Consider the following 10673-nt stretch of genomic DNA (forward strand, 5'->3'; position numbering starts at 1 on the left):
CTGTAGTGAAGGTGAGGGTGAGGGTGGGGGGGTTGTGGGCTGGTCAAACCTGTTGAAGAAGTTGTTGAGTTCGTTTGCCTTCTCCACAGTCCCCCCCACTGTGCCTTTCTTGGTGTTGTGGCCTGTGATGGTTTTCACACCATTCCAGACCTCCCTCATATTGTTCCTCTCCAACTTCTGCTCCACCTTCCTCCTGTAGGTGTCCTTTGCTTCCCTCAGGCAGCGTTTCACCTCCCGCTGTGCTGCTTTCATCTCCTCCTTCACTTTGCTCCTGAAAGCCTTCTTCTTCATGTTGAGGACAGCTTTGACTTCCTGTGTTACCCACGGTTTGTTATTAGGATAACACCGTACCGTCTTAGCAGGGGCGACCGTGTCCACACAAAAGTTGAGGTAGTCTGTAAGACAGTGTGTCGCCCCCTCTATGTCCTCACCATGTGGGCTCAGGAGCACATCCCAGTCTGTGGTGTCATAACAGTCCCTCAGAGCATCCTCCTTTTCTGGGGTCCATCTCCGGATGGAGCGCGTTGTGACAGGCTGCCTTTGGACGAGGGGTGTGTATTGTGGCTGTAGGTAAACCAGGTTGTGGTCTGACTTCCCTAGTGGGGGGAGGGGGGTGGCTCTGTATGCATCTCTCACATTAGCATACAGTAGGTCAATTGTCCTGTTGCTCCTTGTGGGACAATTCACAAACTGGTGAAAAGCAGCCAGAGTAGAATCCAGTGTGGCATGGTTAAAGTCTCCAGATATAATAATGAAAGCCTCGGGGTTTTGTGTCTGAAGTCTTGCTGTGACTGTGTGTATTTTCTCACAGGCAGCTGTTGCGTCGGCCCTCGGAGGGATGTAAACACACACACAGATCACATGACTGAACTCCCGAGGTAGATAATATGGCCGCAAGCTAACAGCTAGCAGCTCCAGGTCCGGACGGCATACCGAAACTTTAACGGAGACGTGTCCAGGGTTACAGTATCTGTTGTTAACGTAGACAATGAGTCCCCCACCTCTGCTTTTTCCGCTGGCCTGCGTGTCCCTATCGGCTCTCACGGGTGTGAAACCGCATAGGTCTACGTTAGCCTGCGGCGTTAGCTCGGTTAGCCACGTCTCCGTGAAGATAAACAAGCTGCACTCACGGTATAGTCTGTGGTTGTTCAGAGCGCACAGTTCGTCAATCTTATTCTGTAACGAGTTCACGTTGCCCATGATCACTGTCGGGATTGATGGTTTGAATCGCCTCCGGTGATCCGCTCTGCTGAGTTATGAGAAGTAAAAATAAGAAGTAAACAACTGCACGGCAAAATGCTGCAGCAGTTAAATGCACATGTTTGTGTGTGGAACGTGCAGAATTTCCTTACATAGAAAAGTCTTTGCATGCACAGTTATGGTCACACGTTTATATACACGCACCATGGATGTGGATTTTGGGGCTCTTCTTGTTCTTGTTCCAGAGTGGAATGATTGTACAACATCTTTAATAACTTCAAATAAAAAAGAAATTAGGTGGGCAGATCTTTACTGAATTCCCTGGACTTCCCAGGATTCACACAAAGCAGGTCCATTCGATCCGTGGATACATATTTATTTAGATATAAAGTTATAGTCAGAAAATAATTGAGTTGTGGGAACCAGAGTGGGCATATGCAAATGAGCTGAGAATGAAAGCCAGCAAGAATAACTCTGTGTTTGCTCTGTAATTCAATGCAGTTACACACAGAAGCAGAAATAAAGACTCATAAATCAGTCAGCCAATCACTGCTGGTTTGGCCATAACACCCCTGCTTTCTCCTTTTCCATTTCTGCCACATCAAACACAATAAGGACACAATGACTCTGACTGTCACATTGTTCCTTCCTGTGTGAAAACATATGACAGTCATTGATGCTGTTTTTCACTCTGTTATCAGTTTGAATATTGTTCACAGTTTCTCAGATGTGGTGGAAACACGAGGAGGAAATGAGACTTCCTGTGTAGCTAAGGAGCCTATGGCTTAAAGAGATTTTCAAACCATGAACCTGCTCATCATTGTCATAACTCATAGAGGGATTTCCCAGCCCAGGAACTAGAAACTATCAAAGCTCTCAGAGCATTGATTTGGTCTCTTTTTATGATTGGCAACAGGTCATTAGCTGTGTTTCAGAAGTACAGATAGGGAGGAGCTCACCACTCTGTGAAACACTACGTGGGTTTTAACAGTTAATCAGTGCAAGTTATCATTTCTAAGTGATTGAAACCATATTCTGCATGTGCTGAAACAATATGGCTCGCTAATACGTGCTAAACTGGCTCCCTGCACTCAAGACAGCACAAAAACAACACCATTTTTCTCAAAATGAAACGTAAATACACACATTTTTATCTCAACTTGCTACTTCAAAGTAAATCAGTGTACGTGAATAGCTTCATCGTCAGCACTTTGCCCTTTCTGTGCCACACATAGTGCACCAGGGAGATGTGTAGGTTAGCCGTCCCCCCTCAGACCAGCTGAAGCCAGCAGAACTCTTGTGAAAGAAACCTTTCCTTTTTTACCCCACTGTCATCACGAAACTCACGACAAACAAAAAGTACAACACTTCCATTCTGACACACTCCATCATGTTGTTGCAGCTGTTGCTAGCTGCTGCTATTCCAGCCATCAGCTGGCTGCAATTAAGCCACCTTGGGGAGCTCCCCAGTGAGCAGTTACCCTGCAGCCCTGGAGCACATTTAGCCTGCCTTTAAGGAGTAACTTGTCACTAAGCTGAAAAACTCTGTTTCATATTCGCTTTCACCTGCATGTAACCAAATGTTTCACTGCTGTCACCGAGCTCAGTGTGTAGTCAGTACAGCATGAACGAGAAGTCAAACAGCTGGAGGTCAGCTAGAGCAAGATATAACTGCTTTAAATGCTTCAGTGTTATTACAGTCATTACGTACTGGCTTTGTGTGTGTTTTCAGCTAGAGCTAAATCATGCTACCAGAGGAACTCTGTCCTGAACAACAGACACTGAGCACTAAAACATGTATGCAAGGACTCAGCCCACGTCCAGTGGACACACTGTGTTGTAATATGCAGCTGGTACATACTGCATGTGATATATGATGTGAGAATGAGTCCAGAGTGTCTTGTGAAATGACTACATCTCTGTCTCTCCCTCTCCTCTGTCCCCTCTCCTCTCACCTCCTCCTCCTCCTCCTCTGTGTTGTAAAATTCTTTTGTGAGTTTTTTATTTCATGCCATACCATGCAACACATGATGGAGCTTTCCCTGTTTTCATTCGGCAGCACAAACATGGCTCCACCGACCACAAGGCAGGCCCAGAGAAAATAACAACGTGAGCAGAAACACAGGCATGGCAGAGAAGGCTGCGCTGTGCTGGCACAGGCTTTAAAGACAGGGGAGGATCCGTGGGCTGCAGAGAGTACAGCCACCACAACCTTTCTTTGACATGGTCCTCTCCCTGTAATGCTTGTTCTCCGAAATATTTTTAAACCAGAAACACCGAAAGAATAGGCAGTGTGTGCAAAACCTTGACAGGAATCACTAAGAATTGTTATTAAGTAACTTTTTTGTATTACTGCTTACATATTCCTCTCTACAAGATCAAACTGGTGAATACATTTAAATTAAATGGACATTTAAACGCCATATAAGTTATATGTAGGTAACATGGGTAGTAAGTTTGCTACAGGCTTGAAATGGGCAAACTCTATGTTTACTATAAAAGGCCTCTGTGTGTTTAGGAGCATGGGTTCATCATGGGTGTGTTCTGAGTTTTAGAATGAATCCCAGTTTCTGCTTTAAAGTGAATTAAGAGCCACTGAAAAGATGAGCTGGGTGCTGTTTTTATCACTCGTGAGTTAATCAGGTTGATACATGGAGTCCTCGAGCCACATATGAGATGCAGGCAAACATCTCTGTGTAGTTTGGGTCTGTTGCCACTTGCAGAGTCACTGAAGATCGATAAAGGTTGTTCTGAATCATTATTGTTAACGACCATGAAACGTTTCTATCGTGTTGGGGAGGATCTCTTCCAGAATAATAATGCCTTCTTGTCCATTCTTGTTTTTGTTTACACGGGTGACTGAACCAGGTTTTGGGACAATATGTCATGGAAAGTCTTTATTTTGTTGGACAACAAATGACAACATACCAGGTCCTGGGGTAAAAACATACCATATGTTGTACTTTTCCAGCAAGAAATTACTATATCATTACTTTTAAAAATACTCCAGCAGATTTTTTTAGGAGGCAGCTCTTATTTGTGTTTGTTGCCCATAGCAGTGCGACTGAAAGTGCCAGATTTTATTACTGTATAGTTTAGATTAAAGTTGGTTAGCTTTATAGCTTGCTTGCTCATTTTATCTAGTAGACCAGCTGGTAGCTAGCTTCTGACTGATCTGAATGGTAGAAAAATTGCTAATCTGAGATGCTAATGTTCTTTTTATTGTGATAATTAAGCTGCATAAGCAGACATAAGTAAAAATGTAAAAATTCAACACTGGTCTTAACTGGGATTTTGCACCCTGAATAGTAAAAAGAACAATGGGAAATGTATCGTGGCTTTCACAGATACTGACTCTGAATTGACTGAAGCTTTGAAGGGTGCTTATACTTTTCACCCACTATACAGTGAGCAGCTTTTATTTTCTGCAACATTTCCAATCAGTGCAACATTATCAGGCCACGTTAATAAAGAAAAAACATGCGCAATTGAATAATTGACCATGTTGATCATTTAAAGGCCCAAATATAATTATTCAGGTCTTCTCACTGTCCGCTGTATGTCAAGGTGGGAGAGTTACCTCGCTATCACTTTTTATGTCATGGAATCGTGTGAGTGCACAGCTGTAAGCAAACACCGAATCTTTACTTAAGGAAAGGAAAAGACACAATGTTACATTAAAATGTTAAACTATTCAATATTAACTTTAATATTTACTATAATTCAATAGAACTTTCACAGGGAGAAAAAACTACAGTAATGTTAGCTACATTCCATTTAGTGCATGTTAATTCACTGTCATGTCTCATGAGGCTTAATGGAGACACTTAATGGGAATAAGTCATCTCTATTATACCTCTGCTTTCCCCATGCTGATGTGCAAAAATATGAAAAAGGTCTACAGAGTGAGGCTAGTTTATCTGTCCAAATGAGAGCTTCATCTGACCTCAGCTGTCACTAGGTCATGCTCTCAGCACATGCATCCCTGACAGCTCAACTCATTCAGCAAGTCTGGAGATCCACAGGTACCCCAGGGGCAGAAATATCAGACTGAAGCTACAGACTGAGCTATGTGTGCATTATACTTGTAGTTATATTGTTTATTGTAATATTAGATATTGAGTCCTGGTAATTTTAACTGCAGCAATTATATTTTCTGTGAATGTGCTGATAAAACTGGAACTGATGGTTTGAATGCAAACACATATTTAATTGAGCCAAAGTCTCACAGCTGTATTATGAATGTGTAAGCCTGTTCAGTTGTATAGCATCCTGGGTAAAGATGGAAAACTGTGATTAATGTGGAGGCAGTGGCTGTAATAGTAGAAATGAGTCCTGCCTCTTTGAAGGCTGCAGTGCAGCCTGTGCAGAAGCGTGTGCTAATTACAGTGTTAGTGCACCACATGCGCCGGAATAGTTGCTGCTTTTAGTCTCATGTCAGGCTGCTGCTAGCCCCCTTTGCTAACTGCTAACATGTTGAAAGTATAAAGTATCCTTTGTGTGGATGTTTCATCCTTATGTGTGAATACTAAGCATCTGTTGTACAAATCTTTCTTTTCAGAACCACAAACACACACACACACACATATGCACACAGATGTATATTCATACCTACATCCTTCAATAAAACTACAGCTGGACTGTGCATCATGGCTTCTACACATTTCTGAACAATTCACCAGCCTCAGTACCAAAGTGTTATTTAGCTTCCTATTATGAAAGTCTCTTTATCGAGAACCAGCGTATTCATTTATGTCCTCTGAGCTACCCTCCTACGTCCTGATCTACTAAATAAAGGACATGCAGGGCCTTCCACAGATATCTCATTTGCTTGGGTGGCCTCCACAACGTCCAGAGAGGAAGGAAATCACAAAAAAGTTCAATGGGAAGATTCTCGTTCCCTCGGTTCTCAGGAGGATATAACGCTTTTCTATTCAATTTGAGCACTCACAACACTTTCTACTACAAGTCTCATTCACCCAGTCCCCCACACACACTCATACAATGCTTTCATCTGTACCTCTGCACTCTCACTGCTGACACTCACACTCCGACGGACACATCATGAGCAACAGGAGGAGCCGGGGATTAAGCCACCGGCCTTCTAAATCATCCTGCTCGACCATAAAAGAGACAACATTCCCACTTTAATGAGAAGAACCAAACAAACCTGCATAAGCTGTGGGTTTCACATAAAAGCAGGCAATCGTTGCTAACACTGGCAAGTATTTTTCAAGACACTAACATTTTTGGTACAACTAACCCTTTCTTCTTCAGACATGAGCCTGTGAGCTCAGTGAAATGGCTTATTTGTACAACTAAATGGCACAGTGCCCTAATTAAGGTTATTAGCTGTGCCTGTGCTTTTCCTACTATAGCGAGTGGAAGTGTTTGGCACATGGGCACTGAATTCAAACATCTCTTATATGACACATGGGAACGATTGGTCTACAGAGTGGGCTAATTCACCTAAATGATAAATGTTTGCATCGCACGAACGCTGCCATAACTGGGATGCTTGAGTTTTTCCATGACTTTGCAAATTCTAGTTTAAGCTAAGAGGGAAGCTTTGCGACTGTTCCCTGAGCAGCCTCTGTCCAGTTAGATAACAGTGTATCTGAACTAGCTCCACCACATGAATGGCTGCTGGATTCAAAAGTAGGCACTGCCTGCCTGCACAGATCAGCTCAACCTGTCCTCTTTTCTGGAGTGAAGCTGAGTCCCAAGCTGAGAGCAATAAGTCAGACTGGATGGGACCGGCTAAGACTCAGAACAGAACTTGATTCGTACACACTCCTGATCAACACTTTAAAATACAAGTAATTATAACCATGTACAAATTACGTAAAGACGCAATTCAATTGATTTGATGTGAAATTTAAAGTTATGCTGTTTCCCCATTTCTGTCTTCATGCTGCTCTAATGGCAGATGCTCATATTAAACATGGGCTGACTGTCTGAGAGTATTTGTCCAAGTACAAATCCTAAACAGCTCTTTCGTTATAGCAGCTGGATTCCTTTAGAGAGTAGGCGGACTTTTAACCCAACTTTAAATGGCTGAGGTGGAAAAGGATAAAAGAAAGTAAAAGATACAGATGTAAGACATCCAAAGACAGAACATCAACAGTAAAAGAGGGAAACAACACACCAGTGGAGATCATTCATAACCGTTCACTGTTTTTATCTTTACCAGGTCTGGAAAAAACCACACAGACACTCTTTTTGCTTCTTCTCTTTGCATCCACCATTCCTCGCTTCTTCTTTTCCACACATCAGTCAGTAGACATGGAGAGGTGTGTACTGAACCTGAATTCCTCCAAAACCTCACTCTTCTTCTAGCAAACCAGAAGTGCAGTTTACCAACCACACGAGCAGCCTCCGCTGGCTTCAGCATCCCAGAACATTCCTGGTGCATAAATGTTGCTGGGATTGCTCAGCGCCTTTCACTGGTCCATGTAATATGATGACTGCGGAGAGCAGCACTGCTACTGGATCCCAACCTGTTCAAGTACACTATAGCTTTCTCAGTTAAAATAATATGATTTTTTTTCCCAATACATTTTGAGTGGATAAATCTGGAACGGTATTATTTTAGCCGTGAAGTTAGACACATTGTATCCGCTTTAGAAAATGCTTTCAAATGCTGACGCCTGCATTCTACACACACTTTACCTACTTGTAACTCATTTCCTCTGAAAGCTTAACAAACAATAAATGTGTCACATCATTTAATTAATGCCACTGCGTCTTACAAAAAGTATTCTCCAAAGACGGCACGTGACTCTCTGAGGCAACGTATCAAACAGAAGATACTCGTGCCCTAAAGCAGCTTTACTGTCTATTTTACTAAAAGGTGGGCGCATGTTTGACAAACTAAATATCATTTTTATAATAATTGTGACTTGACACATGGGGATTGTGCCCACAGACTCAACAGGAAAGTGTTTCCTGATGTTAAAGAGCTCCTACATTTCTTTCTCATCACGCTGCTCGACATTAATTCAGTTCAATTCATTCCACTGTTTATAGCACCAAATCGCAACAACAGTCCCTGAAGGCACTTTGTGCTGTAAGAGGGCAATACAGAGAAAACTCCAACAATTCGATCTCTCCCTATGAGCGAGTACCTGCCTACAGTAGGAAGGAAAACTTAACAGGAAGAAACCTCCAACAGAAACAGGCTCAGCGAGGGGCGGGGCCATCTGCCGTGACCTGATGGTGGTGAGGGGAGGGAGACAGGACTAAAGACACGCTGTGGAAAAGAACTAATGATTAAATGCAAAGTGGAGTATATAAACACAGAGAGTGAAGAAGAGGCAGTGCATCATGGGAAGCTCCCAGTACCTAGCGCAGAATAACTAGGGGTGGATTCAGGGTCAGCAGAATAAGTACGAGCCTTATCAAAAAGAAGAAAGAGGGTACGTGTGCTTCACCAGAGCTGATCTGGACAAGCAACTCCACTTCCTCTTCATGACCTTGTAGAGAAAATTGGAGACAAGCCTAAAAAAAGTGAATTTTACACCTGCTTCAATACAAGAAACTTGCAAGATGTTCTTAAATTGAAATAAACTGATGATAACGAATGGAAGCCAGTTTCACACATAAAAAGCTAGCCTTCTACTCGTGCATGCTAACAGCTCAGTAATACGACAAACACTCGATGCAGGCTTTAACAGATGATAATGACACTTTATGAGTGTAATCAAAACCCAACAGAAACGTTAATGTGCCCGAACATGAATATTACTCACAAAACCAATATAAAACTCTGACAGTTGAAATATATCGATTGTCTCTTATTGTTTAGAGAAGAAGTTTTCTCTTTGTAAGACCCCAAAGCAGTGTCCATCTTTTATTTACAACCTGTAGTTCTGCTAGGCCGCTTCGGTTTTGACCTCATGCCGTCGGCTACATCCTGGCATTAATTTATCTCTATATTCTGAACACTGTCCAAAACATATTTCCTGCGGTTTCACAGGTAGATCAGGGACTGATCCTTCAAATACATTTTGTTCCGTTGGAACTGCAGCCTGATTATCCCTGTTTATTGTCATGTAACACTTATATGCAGTAACAGACAAAAAGAAATATAGATCCAGATGTGAGGTTCTCTGTGATGAGAACTTCACATCTGGATTTAATCTTGTCGGATTAAATGCCTCCTGTTTAAAAGATGAGCAGTACACTTTTGATTTCACTAAAGAATGTTTGGTAAATGAAATTCTCAATATTTATGTCAGGTTTTCCAGTTACTTGAGATTTCACAGATGCTGTTTCAATTTCAAGTCACATTTTGCTTCTTCTCTGCTCAGTTATTGCTTCTTTCTACGTAACAGCACGTTTTGTGCCTTTTCTAGATTTGTGTTACAGTTACATGAACTTGATTAGTGCTCTGATTAGGGACTGACCTGAAGATCTGAAGAGTGGAAAACATCCCAGTGAAGTAACATAATGCGATAGGGTTAGAGTTCATAGATTCATCTTGTCTGCCCAGAGTGATGACATGTTGGCTCAGGGTAACCTGACATTTTAAACCAATGTTTCTACAGACCTGCTCAACCAGCCACAGCTAGCACAGGTAAAGGTACAAAGACATCAGTGAAAGAGCTCTGTTTGCAACGCAGCCTTTACAAATACACTGCTTTGTATCTCCTGCTCGTCAAACCAGGTAATATTTTACCAGATCCGATCTTTCCTCTGTCAAAAACCAACGAGCAGCTGATGTCAAAAATAACTGCAGTGACCGAGCAGAACTTTCACTGTCATCTCTTGTTCAAAGATAATTGGTGACTGCATCTGAAAACTGCACTTTTCTTCCATGCGATCCATGACGATCTTAAAAACTGTCCGGCACACACCTTTTCCATTGTTTCCAATTTATTGTGTTGCTGTACAGTGGATACAGTAATTAGAAGTTATTTCAGGGAACAGACATAACTGACAGCGTAACTTAAACATGCCAAGAAACACACAGGGAGGCTGGTGCTTTCCAGTAAAGCTGAGGACCTCAACTCTCTGACCCATAATCACAGAGTTTGATGTATGACTTCTGCAGTATATTTAGCTTCTTGTTGTCCTGATGGCCGGTCAGTTTTGGCCAAACCAAACTGACGCTGTGGTAACATCGCATTTTAGACAAGATGCATGCATATCGCAGATTAAGTAGTAAATGAAACAACAACCACTATCCTGAGCAGAGATGGGCAGAACAGAGAAGTCCAGGAAAGGAAGAGTAGCTGGCAATCTAATGGACAGCTACTCTGTCCAGGCTTCCTCCTCATAAAGCTACACTGTGTGAGAGCATGTGTAATAAAGAAGTGTTGACAGGTCCTTACCTTTCTCCTTTTCTCCTTCAGCTGCAACAAGCCAATGATGAATGCGACTCTGCTGGGAGACGCTGAAGAGAGAGGACGCCTGGCTCGGCAGTGACAGTCCTCCTCCTGGTTGGCAGAGGGTGCAGTGGGAGTGTCAGG

The 10673-nt window shown here is 42.5% G+C and overlaps 1 protein-coding gene across 1 annotated transcript in view; it reads right to left on the reverse strand.

Moving 5' to 3' along the window:
* Positions 1–10590, reverse strand: part of LOC308385898 (uncharacterized protein) — an 86061-nt gene extending 75471 nt beyond the window's left edge. Inside the window, exon 1 of the mRNA XM_080865091.1 lies at positions 10536–10590. The gene's annotated coding sequence lies outside the window, so the exon portion shown is untranslated. The remainder of the gene's footprint in view (positions 1–10535) is intronic.
* Between the last annotated feature and the right edge of the window lie 83 nt (positions 10591–10673).

The sequence above is a fragment of the Rhamphochromis sp. 'chilingali' genome, assembly GCF_963969265.1.
Source record: "Rhamphochromis sp. 'chilingali' genome assembly, chromosome: 18".
Taxonomy (NCBI): domain Eukaryota; kingdom Metazoa; phylum Chordata; class Actinopteri; order Cichliformes; family Cichlidae; genus Rhamphochromis; species Rhamphochromis sp. 'chilingali'.